Here is a 15,661-nt window from a genome sequence, read left to right on the forward strand (position 1 = left end):
ATATCTGTCAGATATGGCAGATACTGCTGGGGTATGTAGCCAGTCACTGCATTGTGTAGTCGTGGTGAGACAAACAGAGAGAGGTCAATAGAAAAGAAGCAATAACAAGTGTACATACCACAAAGAGAGAAATTGGGGAAGGGAAAAAAACACACAGCAAAGAAAGAAAAAATCCGAATAAGGGACACAAAAAAAATGGAAACAAATGGGAGGGCTGTTGTAGGATTACTCCCAACAGATAGCCGACGGAGTGCGAGATAGAAAAGCAGTTGGGGCTTGAGTGCCACAGAGCTGATTGACAAGACCGTTGCCCCGTGTAACTGCGCTCCGTCAAGCTCAATGGTCACAAGTTCTGTCCGTACTGCAGACCCCCATCTGGTGTCACAAGTGCGCCGGCCCTCTCCGTGCCCGTATTCGCCGCCCGAGAGACCCGGCTTGCTGAGCCACCCACACCTTTCAGCTGGTTGTGCTCGGCTAGCAACCGTTTGCGCAGTCCAAAAGGTGGCTGGCGGGTGCCCGGAACAACGTACAAGGGGATCGGCGACTGTAGTGCATACAACTCGCGCTTCATTGAACGGGATGTCTGGGTAGATACAGGAGCGATAATAATTGGCTGTTGCCACTGATCACCGTTGAGTTAACGCTTGTGCTAGACCTTAATGTAAGAAGTCAGATAGCGCCACCCTTCCGCCTTGTTCAGGCAGCCTCAACTCACTTCAACAATTGCCCAGGCCATAGAGTTGTGGGGTGGTCTGCTGTTGGGCGGCTGCCATGGTCCTTTTGGACATAACTGAAAGATTGGGGCCGATCGGAGCAGCTGAGAGAGTCATGTTGTTCGGAGTTTTGACTTTTTTGCAGTACTTTAGATTCAGCTGATGAGAGGAAGAAGCAGAAGCAGGTCAGCTTTTGTTTTGTTTTTTACATTATTTGGTGAGGGGTGAGGGGTGAGGTGGTGAGGTGATGTGAGGTGGATATGTCTGACTCTGAGCGAGCCACAGCCTCGGACTCGGAGGTGGAAGGGATTGTGCTGGGGACTTGGAGCAGGCTTGAGCAGCCAAGTGAAATTTTTTGTTTGTGTCTCACAATATTTTCCGCGGCAGGGGTGGTCTGATGTGGTTGGTGAGGGCCAGGGAGGCCAGTGCCGGTCTTTTGCTTGCCATCAAGGTGGGCCAAACACAGCAAGCCGTGAAAGCCAGACAGAAAAAATGGAGTGTGTGGTTTTGATGCAAACAAAAAAGCGCTTTCCTGGACTCCACCAAGATTCAATCTACTCGCGTGGAGTCCTCTGATTTTTTCTCATGGGAGTGACGAGGAATTGAGACCCCTGTCCATCTCCGACAGCGTGCCCACAATCACGTGGGAAACAGTGGATCCCACGTCCGTTTCACAGATCAAGCGCGACCCACCGGATCCACCCGAGGTCGCGGCAAGAAGTACCCCCGCCGTGTATGTTGGCGCAACTATTTTTTGACCAGTGCTCAACGTCGACCTAGACCCTTTTTTTGGGTACGGGTTTTTTGGGAGTTGTCAACCTAAATTATTTTAAATTTGGGAGTCGTCCCCACTAATGTTTATTATTATTTTTATTATTTAGAAAATAAGAGCATCTCCACCGCGGGAGCTAAATCAAGGGACTAAACCAAATTTAGCTCCCCAGATCCAATTTAGCTCCTCCACCGATGTAAGACTCAAAAGTGTTCCTGAGAACCTTTTGCTGAATGGAGAAGGGGATGATGGAGGTGCAAACTCTGCCCTTCTATACTATCAGTCAACAAGACCCACCAAGCTATGCTTGGCAAGTTTTAATCAAATGATAGGTCTGGTCTAGTTCCAGATGAAGTTGTTTGATGACAGGTATGTGAGATTTGAGAGTGAGTTCAGTAGTTATTTGCAAATATAAGGGTTGTAGTGATGTGTGGTGGTGATGGTAAGTATCAAGGGTGGTATGTAAATAACTGGTGAGTACTGAGCTGAGGAGCTGACAACTGGGGAGGAGAGAGCACCTTATATAGACAAAAGTGGAGCCCCAGAGGGGCTTGTGGGTTAGGGTTTCAGCTGATCTGGACAACAGTGTGAGGGATTTTAGCTGGTTGGAGTAGATACAAATGATGTCATAATGTGTCAGGGGTACATAAATGATGTCATAAGAATGCAGTAGGGCCGCATGAAGGCTGCGTAAAGTGACAGTAGACTGCATGAGTTGACAGGTGGATGCAGGGGGTGCATAAATGTGTCTGAGGCTGCAGAGTCAGTGCGTGATGACATCATAATATGGAAATAGAAGAGTACTCGATAATATGTAATGACTGTAGTCTGATGGGGAGATGTATGCTTTTATCCTGTGATGTGTATAAGCATAATGCTGTGATCTTTGACTTGAGGCTTGTGACAGGTTGGTGATTTGGTATGTTGAACGTGTGATGGGTGTCCAGTGTCCAAAGAAGTGTAGGTTCCAATCCAGAGGGGCTCCAGTGACGCTTCCAGTGGTGACTAGGGGTAAAATTGGCTGTAGAATCCATTTCTGGGGTCCATTTGATGGTATCTTAAGGCGTATTGTGAGTAAATATGTAGTATAGAAAAAACTTTTGATTTTTCACTTTTCCGTCTACCACACCGGAGGCGCTAAAGGCTACCCTAAAGTAGGAAAACCAATCCGGGGAGCCGAGTGCATCAACCAACTGACGTGGGGCAAAATCAAAACTAACGACTGACGTCATCACCTCAATTCTGTTGTTGCTTGAGGAGACCCCAACCACCACACTCAAAAAACTTGCCAAACATGTCAAAAGCAAATTTGATATCCAAGTTACACCAGCAGCCATCCAGAAGACTCTCAAAACAATCAAAGTGACTTGGAAGACTGTCACTCCCATTCCACAAAAGTGGAATGAGGCAGCATTCCTCCAACAACAACACAATTACATCTTGAACCGTGTGACCAATGTTGGACAGAAGCTCATCTTTGTTGATGAGTCTGGTTTCAACTCTGAGACTCGTCCTTTGCATGGTTATGCGTTAAGTGGTACGTTTGTTTTTCTACTTTTTTTTATTTGATGCTGATTGATTCCTTGAATTGCAGGAAATGCGGCTGCTTTGAAGACAAATGCGCGAGGGAGTATGATCAATCTCATTGGTGCAATGTCTGAAGAGGGGATGCCATACTACAAACTGCTTAACAAAGATGGGAAAAAAAAGACTGGAACAACTTCACTTGACATATGTAACTTCCTGGTTTGGCGCAAGGACCACTGCTCTACTGGATCAATCATTGTGATGGACAACACTAAGATTCATGGTGGGGAGGACTTTGAACAAGTTCGCAATCTACTCAAGGAATCAGACAAAAAAATCAAAATCAAATTTCTACCAAAGTATTCCCCCTTTTTGAATCCAATTGAGCTAGCGTTCAACATCATCAAGATTGATGTCAAACACAAAGAAATCAAATCACGATCTGATTTAGCAAAGACAATCTGCAAAGCAATCAGCCAGAAGATGACACCCAAGATTTGCCACAAGTCCTTCTTACATTGTCAAAAATTTTACAGTAGTTGTACGCATATGCAGCCAATCACTGGCAACATCATCAAAGACCCAGAAAATTTTTTTCAGGTTCCCTAAGTACTAGAAGTCTTTTTACCTTATCAGCACAGATTTTTTTACCCTATCAGCACACATTTTTATTTTACAAATACACACTTTTTGTTTTATTTTTTCCTGTGGCTCTAAAATGTATGCAAGAAATTAACCCTATCCTTTTATTTGAATCAAAAGAATTTTTTTCATCATAAAAAGGTGCCGCGCACAAGAGATTTGAGATGCAAAGAAGCCATGTCCAGAGGATTTTAAATTAGGACAGTTTCAAGTTAAGAGGAGGACAATTTTATTCAACAAGTGGACCACTCATTTTCAACCAGAGGACATGAATAAGTTAAAAAGAGGACAGAATTATTCAATCACCGGACAGATGAGGAAAAATGAGGACAGATTTTTTCAAAAAGAGGACAAATGAAATCAACACCCGGACATTCAGGAGTTGATTTCCGGACAGTTTTCTGTTGATGCATAGTATTGCTGCCATGTTGACCGGACATCAGTATTGCACCTCTTGTGCTGACCGGCCATCGGGGAGTCAGGGGTAGCCGGTTTCACAACCTGGAGGTGCTACTTTGGGAACCTTGCGGTGTGAAAGAGACCTTGGTCGAGAAGCTAAAACTGCGCCGCAGTCGCCCAAGCCTGGGATTTAGTCCCTCAGATAGTCCCCCGCGGTGGAGATTCTCTAACTGCTGACTGTGTAAATTTTGCGTTACACACCAAAATGTCCACAAATTTCAGAGATATCTTAAGACTGCATAAACTCTGTGATATAAAATTTCTGGTATTATTGTTCCATCCAAACATGACACATAAGGGGTGTGCTGAATGCTTAGGCAACAGGGGCCAGGGAGTCCTGGGCGGCGGCGGGGGCGGCTGGGTTAATCATGCTGATGGTGGTCACAGACGGCGTGCGGTTGGGTTGGACGGTTATGGGTTGGTGTGGTGGTTGTGGTGTGTGATGGGTGGGTTCAAAGGGGAGTTGTCACAACTCCCTGGGGGTTCCCTTGGCCCCCGCGGCCGACTCCCAAATTAACGCATGTCGGCGCGGGTTTTGGGTGAACGACTCCCAAACCCTCCCAGGAAAAACAATAAAAATAATAATAAAAATTAGTGGGGACAACTCCCAAATTTAAAATAATTTAGGTTGACGACTCCCAAAAAGGGGGTCAGGTTGACGTCAAGCGCTGGTCAAAAAATAGTTGCGCTGACGTATGGGAGTTGTTTTCCCAAAAGTTAGGAGTTGTTATTCCAAGTCCCATTAATATAAATTCATGTTCTTTTTTTTTGCTGGGATTACATAATCATGCTTGCAAGATCCCCTGCAAAAAAGGGTTTATAATTTAAGGTGTTCAAAGTTGGAATCATAAAATTTTTGAATCATAAAATCATAAAATCATAAACCTTTTGGGTGATAATTTTTTATGTCCCATTTTCAAACTATTGCTCTGTTTTGAGTGTTTGGGTGGTACAAATTTTTCTGCTTAAAATTTTATGATTTTATGGTGTTATGATTTTATGCAAGTCAACTTTGAACACCTTAATTGTATGATTTATGCATGCACAAACCAACTATGAACACCATGGAAAAACCTTGATCCAAGTATTGGGGGAGAATTTTTTACTCTTCTGCTTGATTTGCTTTGAAGTAGGCTCTATTGGCTGTAATGAGGAAGTCCATTGCATCCATCTGACTGTGAGGCAAGGGGTGTTGTCCCATGAATGCTAGGTGACATACAGGTCAGTGGCGAGTTGTATTATGGAGGTTCACCTGAGGGTTTAACTAACATTACGGCAATATCAAATTCCAAAGAAGCCAAAAAAAAGTGGCTCCAAAGCGGTCCTGTAAGGACTTGGGAGAGTCTTTCACTGAGGTTCTTTAACAGGGCGCAAGGGGACAAGGCAGAAGGACGTTGGGGCACAATTCTAGTCCCAACAGGTCTTTGAATTTGCACAAGATGAAAACCAGAAAATTAGAGAGTAGATGAAGGGGCCAGGATCTCTCAGTCTATGGAATCAAGGAAAAGAAGAGAGAAGAGAGGAAAGGGACAGGGAGGAGAGTTGCATAGCACGGTAGAGTCTAGAGAGAAGATGAAGGGGCTAGGAGGAGGAAGCAACTCAGACTAAGCACTCAGTAGCTGATGTCATGTTGTGACAGTTTTTGTGAACCCCCACAAGGGGTGAGAGTTTACAGGTCCTGGAGGCAAAAAATGAAAAGGAAACAAATTGTCTGGAAATGCAACCAAGCCCGCAAACCCAAAAGCAAAGGCTGGAAAAAGATCACTGTGATCTAGGCAATTATTCAGTTCAAAAATGTGGTAAACAAGACCCCACCATGGAAGACTCCTGATTAAGGTTCTTCACTGATTGTTGTTGGGAGCACAAGAGAAAATTTGAAAGGCCTAAAAATGTTGTGGTGGTGCGGGTGTCAAAAATGACTGGGGATGTGAGGAGTACAGGAGTTCGGGGGCTGAGTATTCAACCAGGAGACGCGCAAAACCTGTCTACAGATAAGGGCGGCGGAGCGCAGAACTTGAGGTGGCGGTGCGCGGAGCTCAAGATCAAGGCTGGAATCAAACTGAGCAGGCCAGCAAGGACTGACTAGTAGCGGCTGGGATTGGGGGAAGCTGTGGCAGCCAAAAAGGTGGCAAGTGGGATCCCTATTCAGTAGGCTAGGCAGGGCCATAGAAGCTAGGGAGAGAGGAGTTTTGTTGAGATTTCACTTGATGAGGAAGTGGTTGTAAGCCGTGCCTCCCGCGTACTCACAGAAACTATCACCAGACTGTCACAGACGCCGGTCCAAACACCCATTTAGTCCCAGCTCCCCCGCACCCTCCTAACTCAGCAGGGACGTACTAAGACTTCCCCTGAGTTAGGTGAGTGAGACCCTTTCCCTTTCTCTCTCTCCTCTCTCCCTCTCTTCTTCCCCTTTCCCTCCTTTTGTAGTTAGCAGGGAAGTACTAAGACTTCCCCCGAGTTAGCCCTTTGCGAAGCAGACACAGAGGTTCTAGAAGCTCCCTCTTGCCCCTTGTCCCTTGTTCTTGCCTCGCAAGCCTTGTCAGTGCAGAACCCCCCTCCCGGGAGCGCTTACAGTGGTTGAGAGGCGAGGAGGAGGGGTTTGAATAAGGAGCTGGGTCTGAGGACTTGGGCACTGTGGGTCTTGAATTTTGTGTTAAGGTCTGTTCTATGGAGAGGAAGATGGAGTCTGGGGTTTCTGGATCCAAGATTGTAGATTGCAGGATGAGGAAGAGGCTTGGATCTCCAGCCTCTTGAACATTGAGTATGGTCTGTGACATGTACGTGTAGTCTATGTACATGTGAGTCTGCGCTGCGGAGCCTGCGCTACGGCTCATAACATTTTGTAGCTCTGACTCATTAACTTTATTTCTTCTACAAGGAGCTGACATGTACACACAACTAGAGAGCCCCCTGCACAAGATCAAGAGTGGGCCTGAAAGCATGCAACACACAAGACAACAGGAACAAGACATGTACTGGAACTGGGACAGGACAGTGACAGGGACAGGAACGGGAAAAGGAACAGGGACTGGGACAGGAACAGGAACATGAATATGAACTGGGGACAGGAACATGAAAACAAAGAAAGTGAGCGGACTAAAAACCTCAGATTCTGACAAGTTTGAAAGTGGGAAAAGGTGAGTGGTGGAGGCAAAAGGGGTTAGCACAAGAGCAGAGCTTGGTGGGGGTGTGCATGTGAGCAGGAAGGAGGATGCATGGGATTTTGCCACAAACATTTCATATTTTACTGCTTTTCTAAGGTTTCTGGTTTTTTTTCTTTGTTTGTGTACAAGGGGAGGCAGAGGGGGGAGATCCACCATGGATCTTATTTTACTTCACTTACAGATTTTCTGGAGTTTTTTTATGGGCTGTCACTCTTTTATAGCTTTATTGTTGCTTGTGTTATGGTGTTTGCACGGGTCCACAAGCCCATGTGGTCACCACCCACTTGAATGAGTGGTGTATCCACGGAATCACAATGAGGAATCCACAGAAGCCTTGGGCTTTCTGTGGGCACAGAAAGGACTCCTTGTGATACAGACAGATTGACAAGAGGTTTGAGATAACAACAGCCCCACAATTATTCAAAGGGTTGGCTCCTGTGGGTTCTTGGTGCACTCCACAAAAGCTGATTTGATTGGTGGGATCCACTTGCGGAGGAAGGGGCACCGGAATAAATCCATTGAATATGTTCTAAATCTGTACTGCAAGGGTACCAATCTGCTGCATTGCAACAAATTGGGCAGGGAAGTGGAGGAATAAAAACAGTAACAAAAAAGAAGGCACATAGAGAGAGAGCAAAACAATAATAAAAGTATAACATAGCAAAAAGGTGCAGCAAAAAATGGCTGTCATGCCCGTGCACACTTATTGAACAAATTCATTGGCCAAGAGCTCATGGAAGTAGACAAATTGATGACAACTAGAGATCAAGGCGGCTACGCCGCTGTAAACTTAGGGCCCAACTGCTACCTCTATATACTTGTGTCAAAAATCAGCTTGCCATGAAGTAATGGCCCAGAGCAAAAAAACTTCTTGCCTGGTGCCAGCAGGTCAAGGAGAATTTTCATTTCCACACTCACTATGCAAGATGCACAGTGACTGTGCATTGAAGCTTGCTTGAATCATCATTGGACAGAGTGCAAATAAGACCGAAAGCTGCCTCAGAGCTCCTTCACCTTGACCGGTGTGGAACCTCTCAACTGGGTGAGATGAGCTTGGAGGGGAAAAGTATGTTGGGATACTTGGGTGTTGGTAAGACTGCCCTCCTGGAATAACTCTGGGAGAAAGGGTTCACTAAGAATAAAATAATTTGTGGCTGACTTCTATTCTAGTGAGAACTATTACTGGAGTCTTACAAGGACAACCTGCAAGGGGGGAAGAATGAGGGTTGGAGGAGGGAGAATGGTTGAGGATTCAAGGATGTATCTGGTTCTCTGTCAATTATTCACTAAGGTATTCTGTTCTGGTTTCAATGATGGTTATCTGTCTCTGATGATATTTCTCAAGGATAAAGGTGATGAATGCTAGTAGGTATCATTTACTATTCTAATGCAAGCATGGGAGGAAAGGAAACAACAACTGATGAATGTAATCTTTATAAGTCATCTAGTACATTGGGGTAAATAATAATCAAGGGAAATAGTGGGGCAATGCCTTCCCTGTACAACTGGTTGGGGTTTGTGTCTGGGGTTATTCTGTACTGGGGAAGGACATTTGGTTGGGGTAATTCCACTACTACAACTGGCTGGGGTTTCACTAGAATTTTCTTCAGGCTAAACTATGTACTCTTCAGTTGGGGTGACTAGACTGGATGATGTAATAGTACTGGTTATGCCAGATGCTGATGGGGTTATTTATCTAGAGTGATTTTAGCCTTCTTGATTATGTATTTATCTGTACTATGTATAAAGATGCTCTTGTATAATAAATAAGAGGGAATATCTTGTGAAATGATTGGTCTGTGACTGTTTTTGTGATATGTAGCCATGTAGCAGAAAATGAGGAAAAGAGCAAAATAAGAGAAATAATATAGCTAGGCATATGTAATAAAGATGGTACCCAGGATAACTTGACCTGTAGATTGTGATTCTGCTATAATAATGAAGGATTTTCTACTTATATGGGCTTGAAATACTATGTATGGGTTTGAGTGATCTCACCACATCCTCCCCCAACTTATTTGTCTGCCCTCAGACAAAACCTAACTAATTTATATGATCTGTGTATATAGAAAAAAAGAAAATGAAAGAAATAAAGTCTAGGAAAAAAAAGAAAAGAGGGAAAGAAAAGAAGGATAATTATGAAAGTGTGATAAGAATATTGATTATCAGGATTATTAGTAAAGGGGAAAATCAGAAAAGGTGATTACCCAGGAACTTGACTCTTGATGAGGACAGTGTTCAGAATTCTTGCTTATGAACCTTGAGGAAATAAGAATGTTCAAATAAATTATCTAATCTAGTGGTGACTGGGAATTCTTCATGGATTTATGTCTGGGATCTGGGTTCTCTAAAAAAATTCATATATATATAATCTTCTTTATAATCTAAAATCAATTTATGTAAGGATTACGACCTGCCGTATGACTTCGCGCTTCTATTTCCTTAATTTTCAAATACTTAATCCAAATCTAAACATTTACCATTTTACCCCAGTCATCGTAGGTAGTCTAATTTAAAATTTCATCTTATTGTCATCGGCATCTGAGCATTAAAATCTAATCGCCATCTTATCTGAGTTCTAGTCCGTCTGAGTTTCTTCTGCTCCAAGTCGCGCGCGGCTCGATTTCCCGCGACTTCGGCTATAGAGTTGAGAATCTTACATCATCCGTCTGTCTTCAATCTTCACGTCGATCCGGTCGAATTTTCTCCGCCACAAGGTAAGCAATTCTTCTAACTTCACGCTAAACGCTCGCTTCCTTAAACTGAAGATTATCGATTTGCTAACTACTAACTGACTATACTTATTTCAAACTTCTATTATTTTTATTTTTCTTTTTATGTACTTTCTGAACAGGCAATCTCTTCTCGTTATCAAGGAATCCGAACCGTTTACCCCAAGCGAAACTAGCGCTCAGCGAAATCGAAGGTATGCGAGATGATCCGAGCAAGGTCGCAAGTCAGAGTCAAGGCTTTTTAGGACTTCATCGTGTCGGTCCAAACTTCACTAAATACTGATCTACTGAGCGGCCAACTAAAACTAAAAATTTCCTTTTAAACTCTTTTTCTTCTTTCAAATGATTCTTTTGTTGATAGACTTCTAGGCAAGCACCTCCACCGCTATAGTGACCGTGATCTCTGGATAACTCCGCTACGCGCTCGATAATGATCTACCGACTTGTCGTAGTTGCGTGCTTCTTCGAATAACAGCCGAGTCCCTCGACTATATAAGGAGCCCGAATTCCGCCCTTCCATTCCGCTTCTCAGTCACTACCATAACCAGCTTGCGCACCAAAAGTCGAGCACATATACAAAACCCAAGCAAATTAAGATAAAGAAAAGATGACTAGCCAAAATCCTATCGACATTGACGCCCCAGTTGCTCGTAGACAAAACCATATTGACCTCAAGGTGTACAACTTATTAGCTCCAAGAGGAAACAACTCTTATTTCGGCGACACCTTCACGCAGGTTGAGTTCGACTTTTTAGAATCCTTCGTCTTACGCCAAATCAAGCAATTCTGTCAAAATAATATTCCTCACAATCCAAACGACCATTCGAACCGCTGCCATATGTATATCGAAGTTTGACGTGCCTTTTCCCTCGTAAGATAAAGTTTTCCCAACTAGAACTTCAATGTATCCTCGCCTGGTACTAACGAAGATTCTTTCCTCAAACAATTAAGACCAATATTCATAGCTTCACTCTGGTCGGATTCACTGGTCGCGGTGGCGAAGGTGACGGGGTTCATGAGTACGGTGGCGAACACCGCAACCAAGGTAGTAAGTGCACTTTCCTCCTTGTTATCCCTTGAGAAATATAATTTAACATGTTGGGCCGCGTATTTCCTAGCTAGGGGCGAACCGTCCAACTCTGCTAACGCGTAGGAACCGCCAGGCATTTGTCCAATCACTCGGTAAGGCCCATTCCATCTGTTTTCAAACAATTTTCCAAACTGAGAATCTAGAGACTTATTGTAAACTAACACTAAGCTATCTTTTGTCAACGGTTTTCTAGGTGATCGCTTCTCATTCCAATAATCTACCGACTGCTGTCGCGTGTTCATTAGATGCAAGTGGGCTTTTTGAAGCACCTGATCCCTCCCTTGTAACTGTTTCACCCGAGCTTCTAGCAATTGTCGAGTAGTAGTAATGTTATCCCAGTCAATACCAAGAAAAGTTTCTAATTCAAGATCGATTGGAAGAATGGCTTCCTGCCCAAAAACCAACTCAAACGGAGAATAACCTGTAGTTTGTTTGGTTGAGATACGATCGGCGAAAAGCACCAGCGGCAAATGAGACCTCCATTTCTTCCCATCCGTTCCGCACAGCTTAACGAGAGTATCTTTAATGGCTTGATGCCCACGTTCGACCATACCGTTTGCTTCAGGGTAATATGGCGTAGTTACTTTGACATGGACTCCTAGGTCTTTAAGTGCATCCTGAAACGCTGATCCAAACTCTGATCCTCCATCGACTACGACCGTGGACGGCGCTCCATACCTATAAATCCAGGATTCTAAAAACCACGAAGATATTTTCTTCGCTTGTAATTTCTCCAGCCCAACTGCTTCGATCCAACCGGAAAGATTGTCCCTGGCTATAACGAGGTACTTCCATTTACCTGCTTTAATATGGACTGTATCCAAGCTAACTCGTCCAAAAACTCGATACTCCTGTAGCTCGTTTGTCTTCCGCAGGTAATCGAGAACTCCTTTTTTGACACGGCTCACAAGAACGGACCCAGTTCGAAACCATTTTCTTAAGATGTGGCCACCAAAAACGTAACTTCACTCTCCTGTAAGTTTCTTCTATTCCCCTGTGTCCTAGGCTTTCGTGGAGAGCTTGCAAGATCTTCTTCTGAACTAAAGGCGATGATACTACTACTTGGGAAAATGGTTGACTTCTTTTATGTAGAATTCTGTTTGATATGAAAAAGAAAGTTGATTTTTGTATAATCTGCTTAAATTCCGCCGCGCTCGAGTCTGGCGGCTTATTCATTGTAGACAGGTAAAGCTGGAGTCTTTCCCAAAAACCCTCCTGAAGGACCAGAACGTCCTCCCCCAACTTAGCTGTTGTCCCCAACAGCTGTACTGAAAAGGCTTCCTTTGTCCCAAAACCAGGGTGCGGCGCTATCCACTTCTCTTCTTCATCAAATGTGATTCCTTCTTCGCCTGGATCGGGTCGACGGCGAGACAAACCATCAGGCATTCCAAAACTTTTCGCGGGAACATGAACCAAGTCATAGGAAAAAAGCTGTATAAAGGCAATCCATCGATTCATCGGGGTGTTAGGGAGGGAGGGATTATTTATCATCCCAATTAGGCACTTGGCGTCTACCCTCAGCTCGAAGTGCTGACCCCACAAGACGGTTTGTAATTTCTTCAATATCTTTGTTACCCCGCATAATTCCAGCTTAGACTGAGAATAAGCTGACTCTCTGTCCGAGAATACAATAGATTCGTATAAAACCGGCCAATCGGCTCCCTTACTATCGACTTGCGTAAGTACCGCTCCGGCAGCGATCACACTTGAATCAACAGCCAAAGCGATTTTCCCCGCCTCTGCTCCATAATCCAGCTTCTTTAGCGTAATATCCCGACCCACGATCCGTTTTAGCTCTTCGAAAGAATCTTGACAATCCGCTGTCCATTCCCAAGGTGCGTCTTTCCAGGTTAAACGTTGAAGAGGAGCCGCCACATTGGAAAAATCTTTGATGAACATTCGAACATAGACACACACCCCTAGAAATCCCCGAACCTCCGTCACACTATTAGGAACCGGCCAAGTCTCTATCTTGTTCAATTTCTTTTCCGATATCCGACGACCCTCCTTGCAAACAACGTGCCCGACCAAATCCAGCGCAGGTACACAACAGGCGAATTTTTTTGCGGAAATAGTAAGTCCGGCCTCTTCGATACGAAAAAGAATTCTTTCTAGAATTCCAGCGCACTCAAAGATGAATCTACGTATATTTGGATTGTCCGGCAAAGGTTTGTTGTCATAATCCGAGGTCGGTCCTTTAATACCTCCGTCATCGATAAATATCCCCGCATTCTGCGGAATCTCGTCCTGTAAAATAGCTGTCATCTGCGCTTGATATACGGCGACCGAGTTCGTCGCTCCCTGTGGTAGTCTAGTAAGCTGAAACCTTCCCAAAGGTGTCTCAAAAGTGGTTAATGGTCTGGATTCTGGCGCTAACTCGCGCTCATTGTACCCCCCCATTATATCGCCCAAACCGTAGCACGCTCGACCAGTAAAGGATTGAACCAATTCCTCCGTGGAAGGCGGAAGTCCGGAATCTCGGATAGTTATCTGGTTAAGTTTCTGTAAGTCATGTACAATACAAAGCTTTCCATCTTGTTTTTTAACGCAGAAAATGGGACTAGAATAACTTGAACAAGAATGTTCATATAGTCCTGTTCTTATTCGCTCTCGTACTAACTCAATAAATTTTTCTCTTATTGGGCCTGGGATAGGGATTGGTCAAATTTGCCATGGCTCGTGCTCTATCACTGGAATAATATAGGGTTTACCGTAGGAGTGTTTCAAGAGACCCCGCTCAGATTCGGTAAACGCCAGCGCCGCCAATCGAATAGAAATTACGTGATAAAAAAGATTTAGTTCTGCTTCCGATAACCAACCCGGCGGTCCAAAGTTGATCATCTGAAGGCGCTCCGGGGTTATTTTTGAGGTATATTGAAAAGGAGGAGGAAAATGAGTTAGGGGAGACAGGTAAGGATCCCTCGATAAAGGAGGTCTAGTGAGAGGAGGATTAAGATTCAAAGGCATAGGCTTATTTATAGGTTTTATCTTTTTAGCTACGGTTTTATATTTAGCGCCCTGACAGTCAACGGATGATAACACTCCCGGAACCTCATCTACTTCGCGTAATCGAAATCCCGGGCAAGTTCTAAAAAATCCCTGGTCACCAAATGTGCTGGCAGCGATGTTTCCCATTTGTGGTGCTTCGGAACCAGGATGGGTATCAGGTAAGTTTGGCCTTTTAGATCCAAAATCGCTAAGGATTCGCCTCCATTAACTTTATACTTGATTGTTGCGGCTACGTCCACCAAGAATGGCTTTCCCAAAATGAATTGCACAGGTCCTCGTGCTACCCAAAAGTGCACCGATCAAGTAAGTTTTCCAATCTCTATTTCCACACTTTCCGCGATCCCGATGATCCCTGTCTGATGTCCTCCAATTCCTTTTAAACTCATAGGTTTCTCGGTTACTACTAACCCTAGTCGCTGCGCAAGTCCCTCCGGTATCAAGTTCACCATCAAACCCGTGTTGAGTAAAGCTTCGCTATCCTGACCATTTATTCCCAATTTAATATACCCCAGCGGACAAGAGTAGTGAGCAGTAGGGATGTCTTCCGGCTCCTCTCCTTCGACAAGACCATGGCTAGACGACGTTCCTTCGACTATTGGTACGCACTTATTGGAGATTTTTTTCTTGAATACGTCAGTGACTCCGCTCAAAATTGCGAAGATCTCTCCATAACTAAGCGTCATCTTCCCCTCCGCTAACATTCGCTTCGCTGTTTCCTCCTCTACTCCAGGAAACTCTTTGGCTAGTGTCTTCTCCAAAAAAGTCTTACGGACCGGCTTTTCTTTTTCAGGAGCTGCTGTTTCTTCAAAACGGACTCGTGTTTCGACCGCTTTTGGTTTCAAAGAGTTCTGAGCAGGACTTGGGGATGCAGCCTCCTTAAGTAAGTCTTCGACGTCCACGTCCATAGTAACATCTTTAACATTTTTAGCTTTCTTTCCTTCACTAGTCCCTTCCGGTTCCTTTCCCAAACGAGTTTGCTTTCCCAGATCCACCTCGTAAGAGGCTCTCTCTTCCGGTTCGCACTCCTCCAGCTGACCAAACGACGATGTAACGTTTATAGACGACGCCAAACCTTCCTTAGTCTCTTTGTCAAATTTAAGTACAACATCTCTAATCGCACGCCGAGTATCCCAGGCGATAGGCGAATTGTTGGGTAGTAAGTAATCCCTTCCCTCTTGTTTAACCAGCCCAACCGTTTTGTCATTCGCAAATAAACTACACTGATTACTTCCATGTGTATCTTGAAAGCAGTAGAAACATTTGAAATTAGGCTTCTTAAATGGAACGTTTGTAGGCGCGCTAGTCTGCGCATTCGTCGAATTCATAGGCATATGGGGCGGCGGCATCTTTCCCGCGGTCAATGAGGCAAGCTGCTTAGTAAGTTCGTCCACCTTCTTATCATACGTCGCCTTAGGTACTGTGGGCGCTTTATCTTTTCCGGTATCCTTCGCTTTCGATGACGATCCGCTCGCTGCCGCTAGTTCCGTCCTCCAAACCGATCTTCGCTCCACAACGGAGGTTGACTGAACCTGACGCTGAACATATTGGAAAAT

The sequence above is a fragment of the Puccinia triticina genome, chromosome 2A, assembly GCF_026914185.1.
Source record: "Puccinia triticina chromosome 2A, complete sequence".
Taxonomy (NCBI): Eukaryota; Fungi; Basidiomycota; class Pucciniomycetes; order Pucciniales; family Pucciniaceae; genus Puccinia; species Puccinia triticina.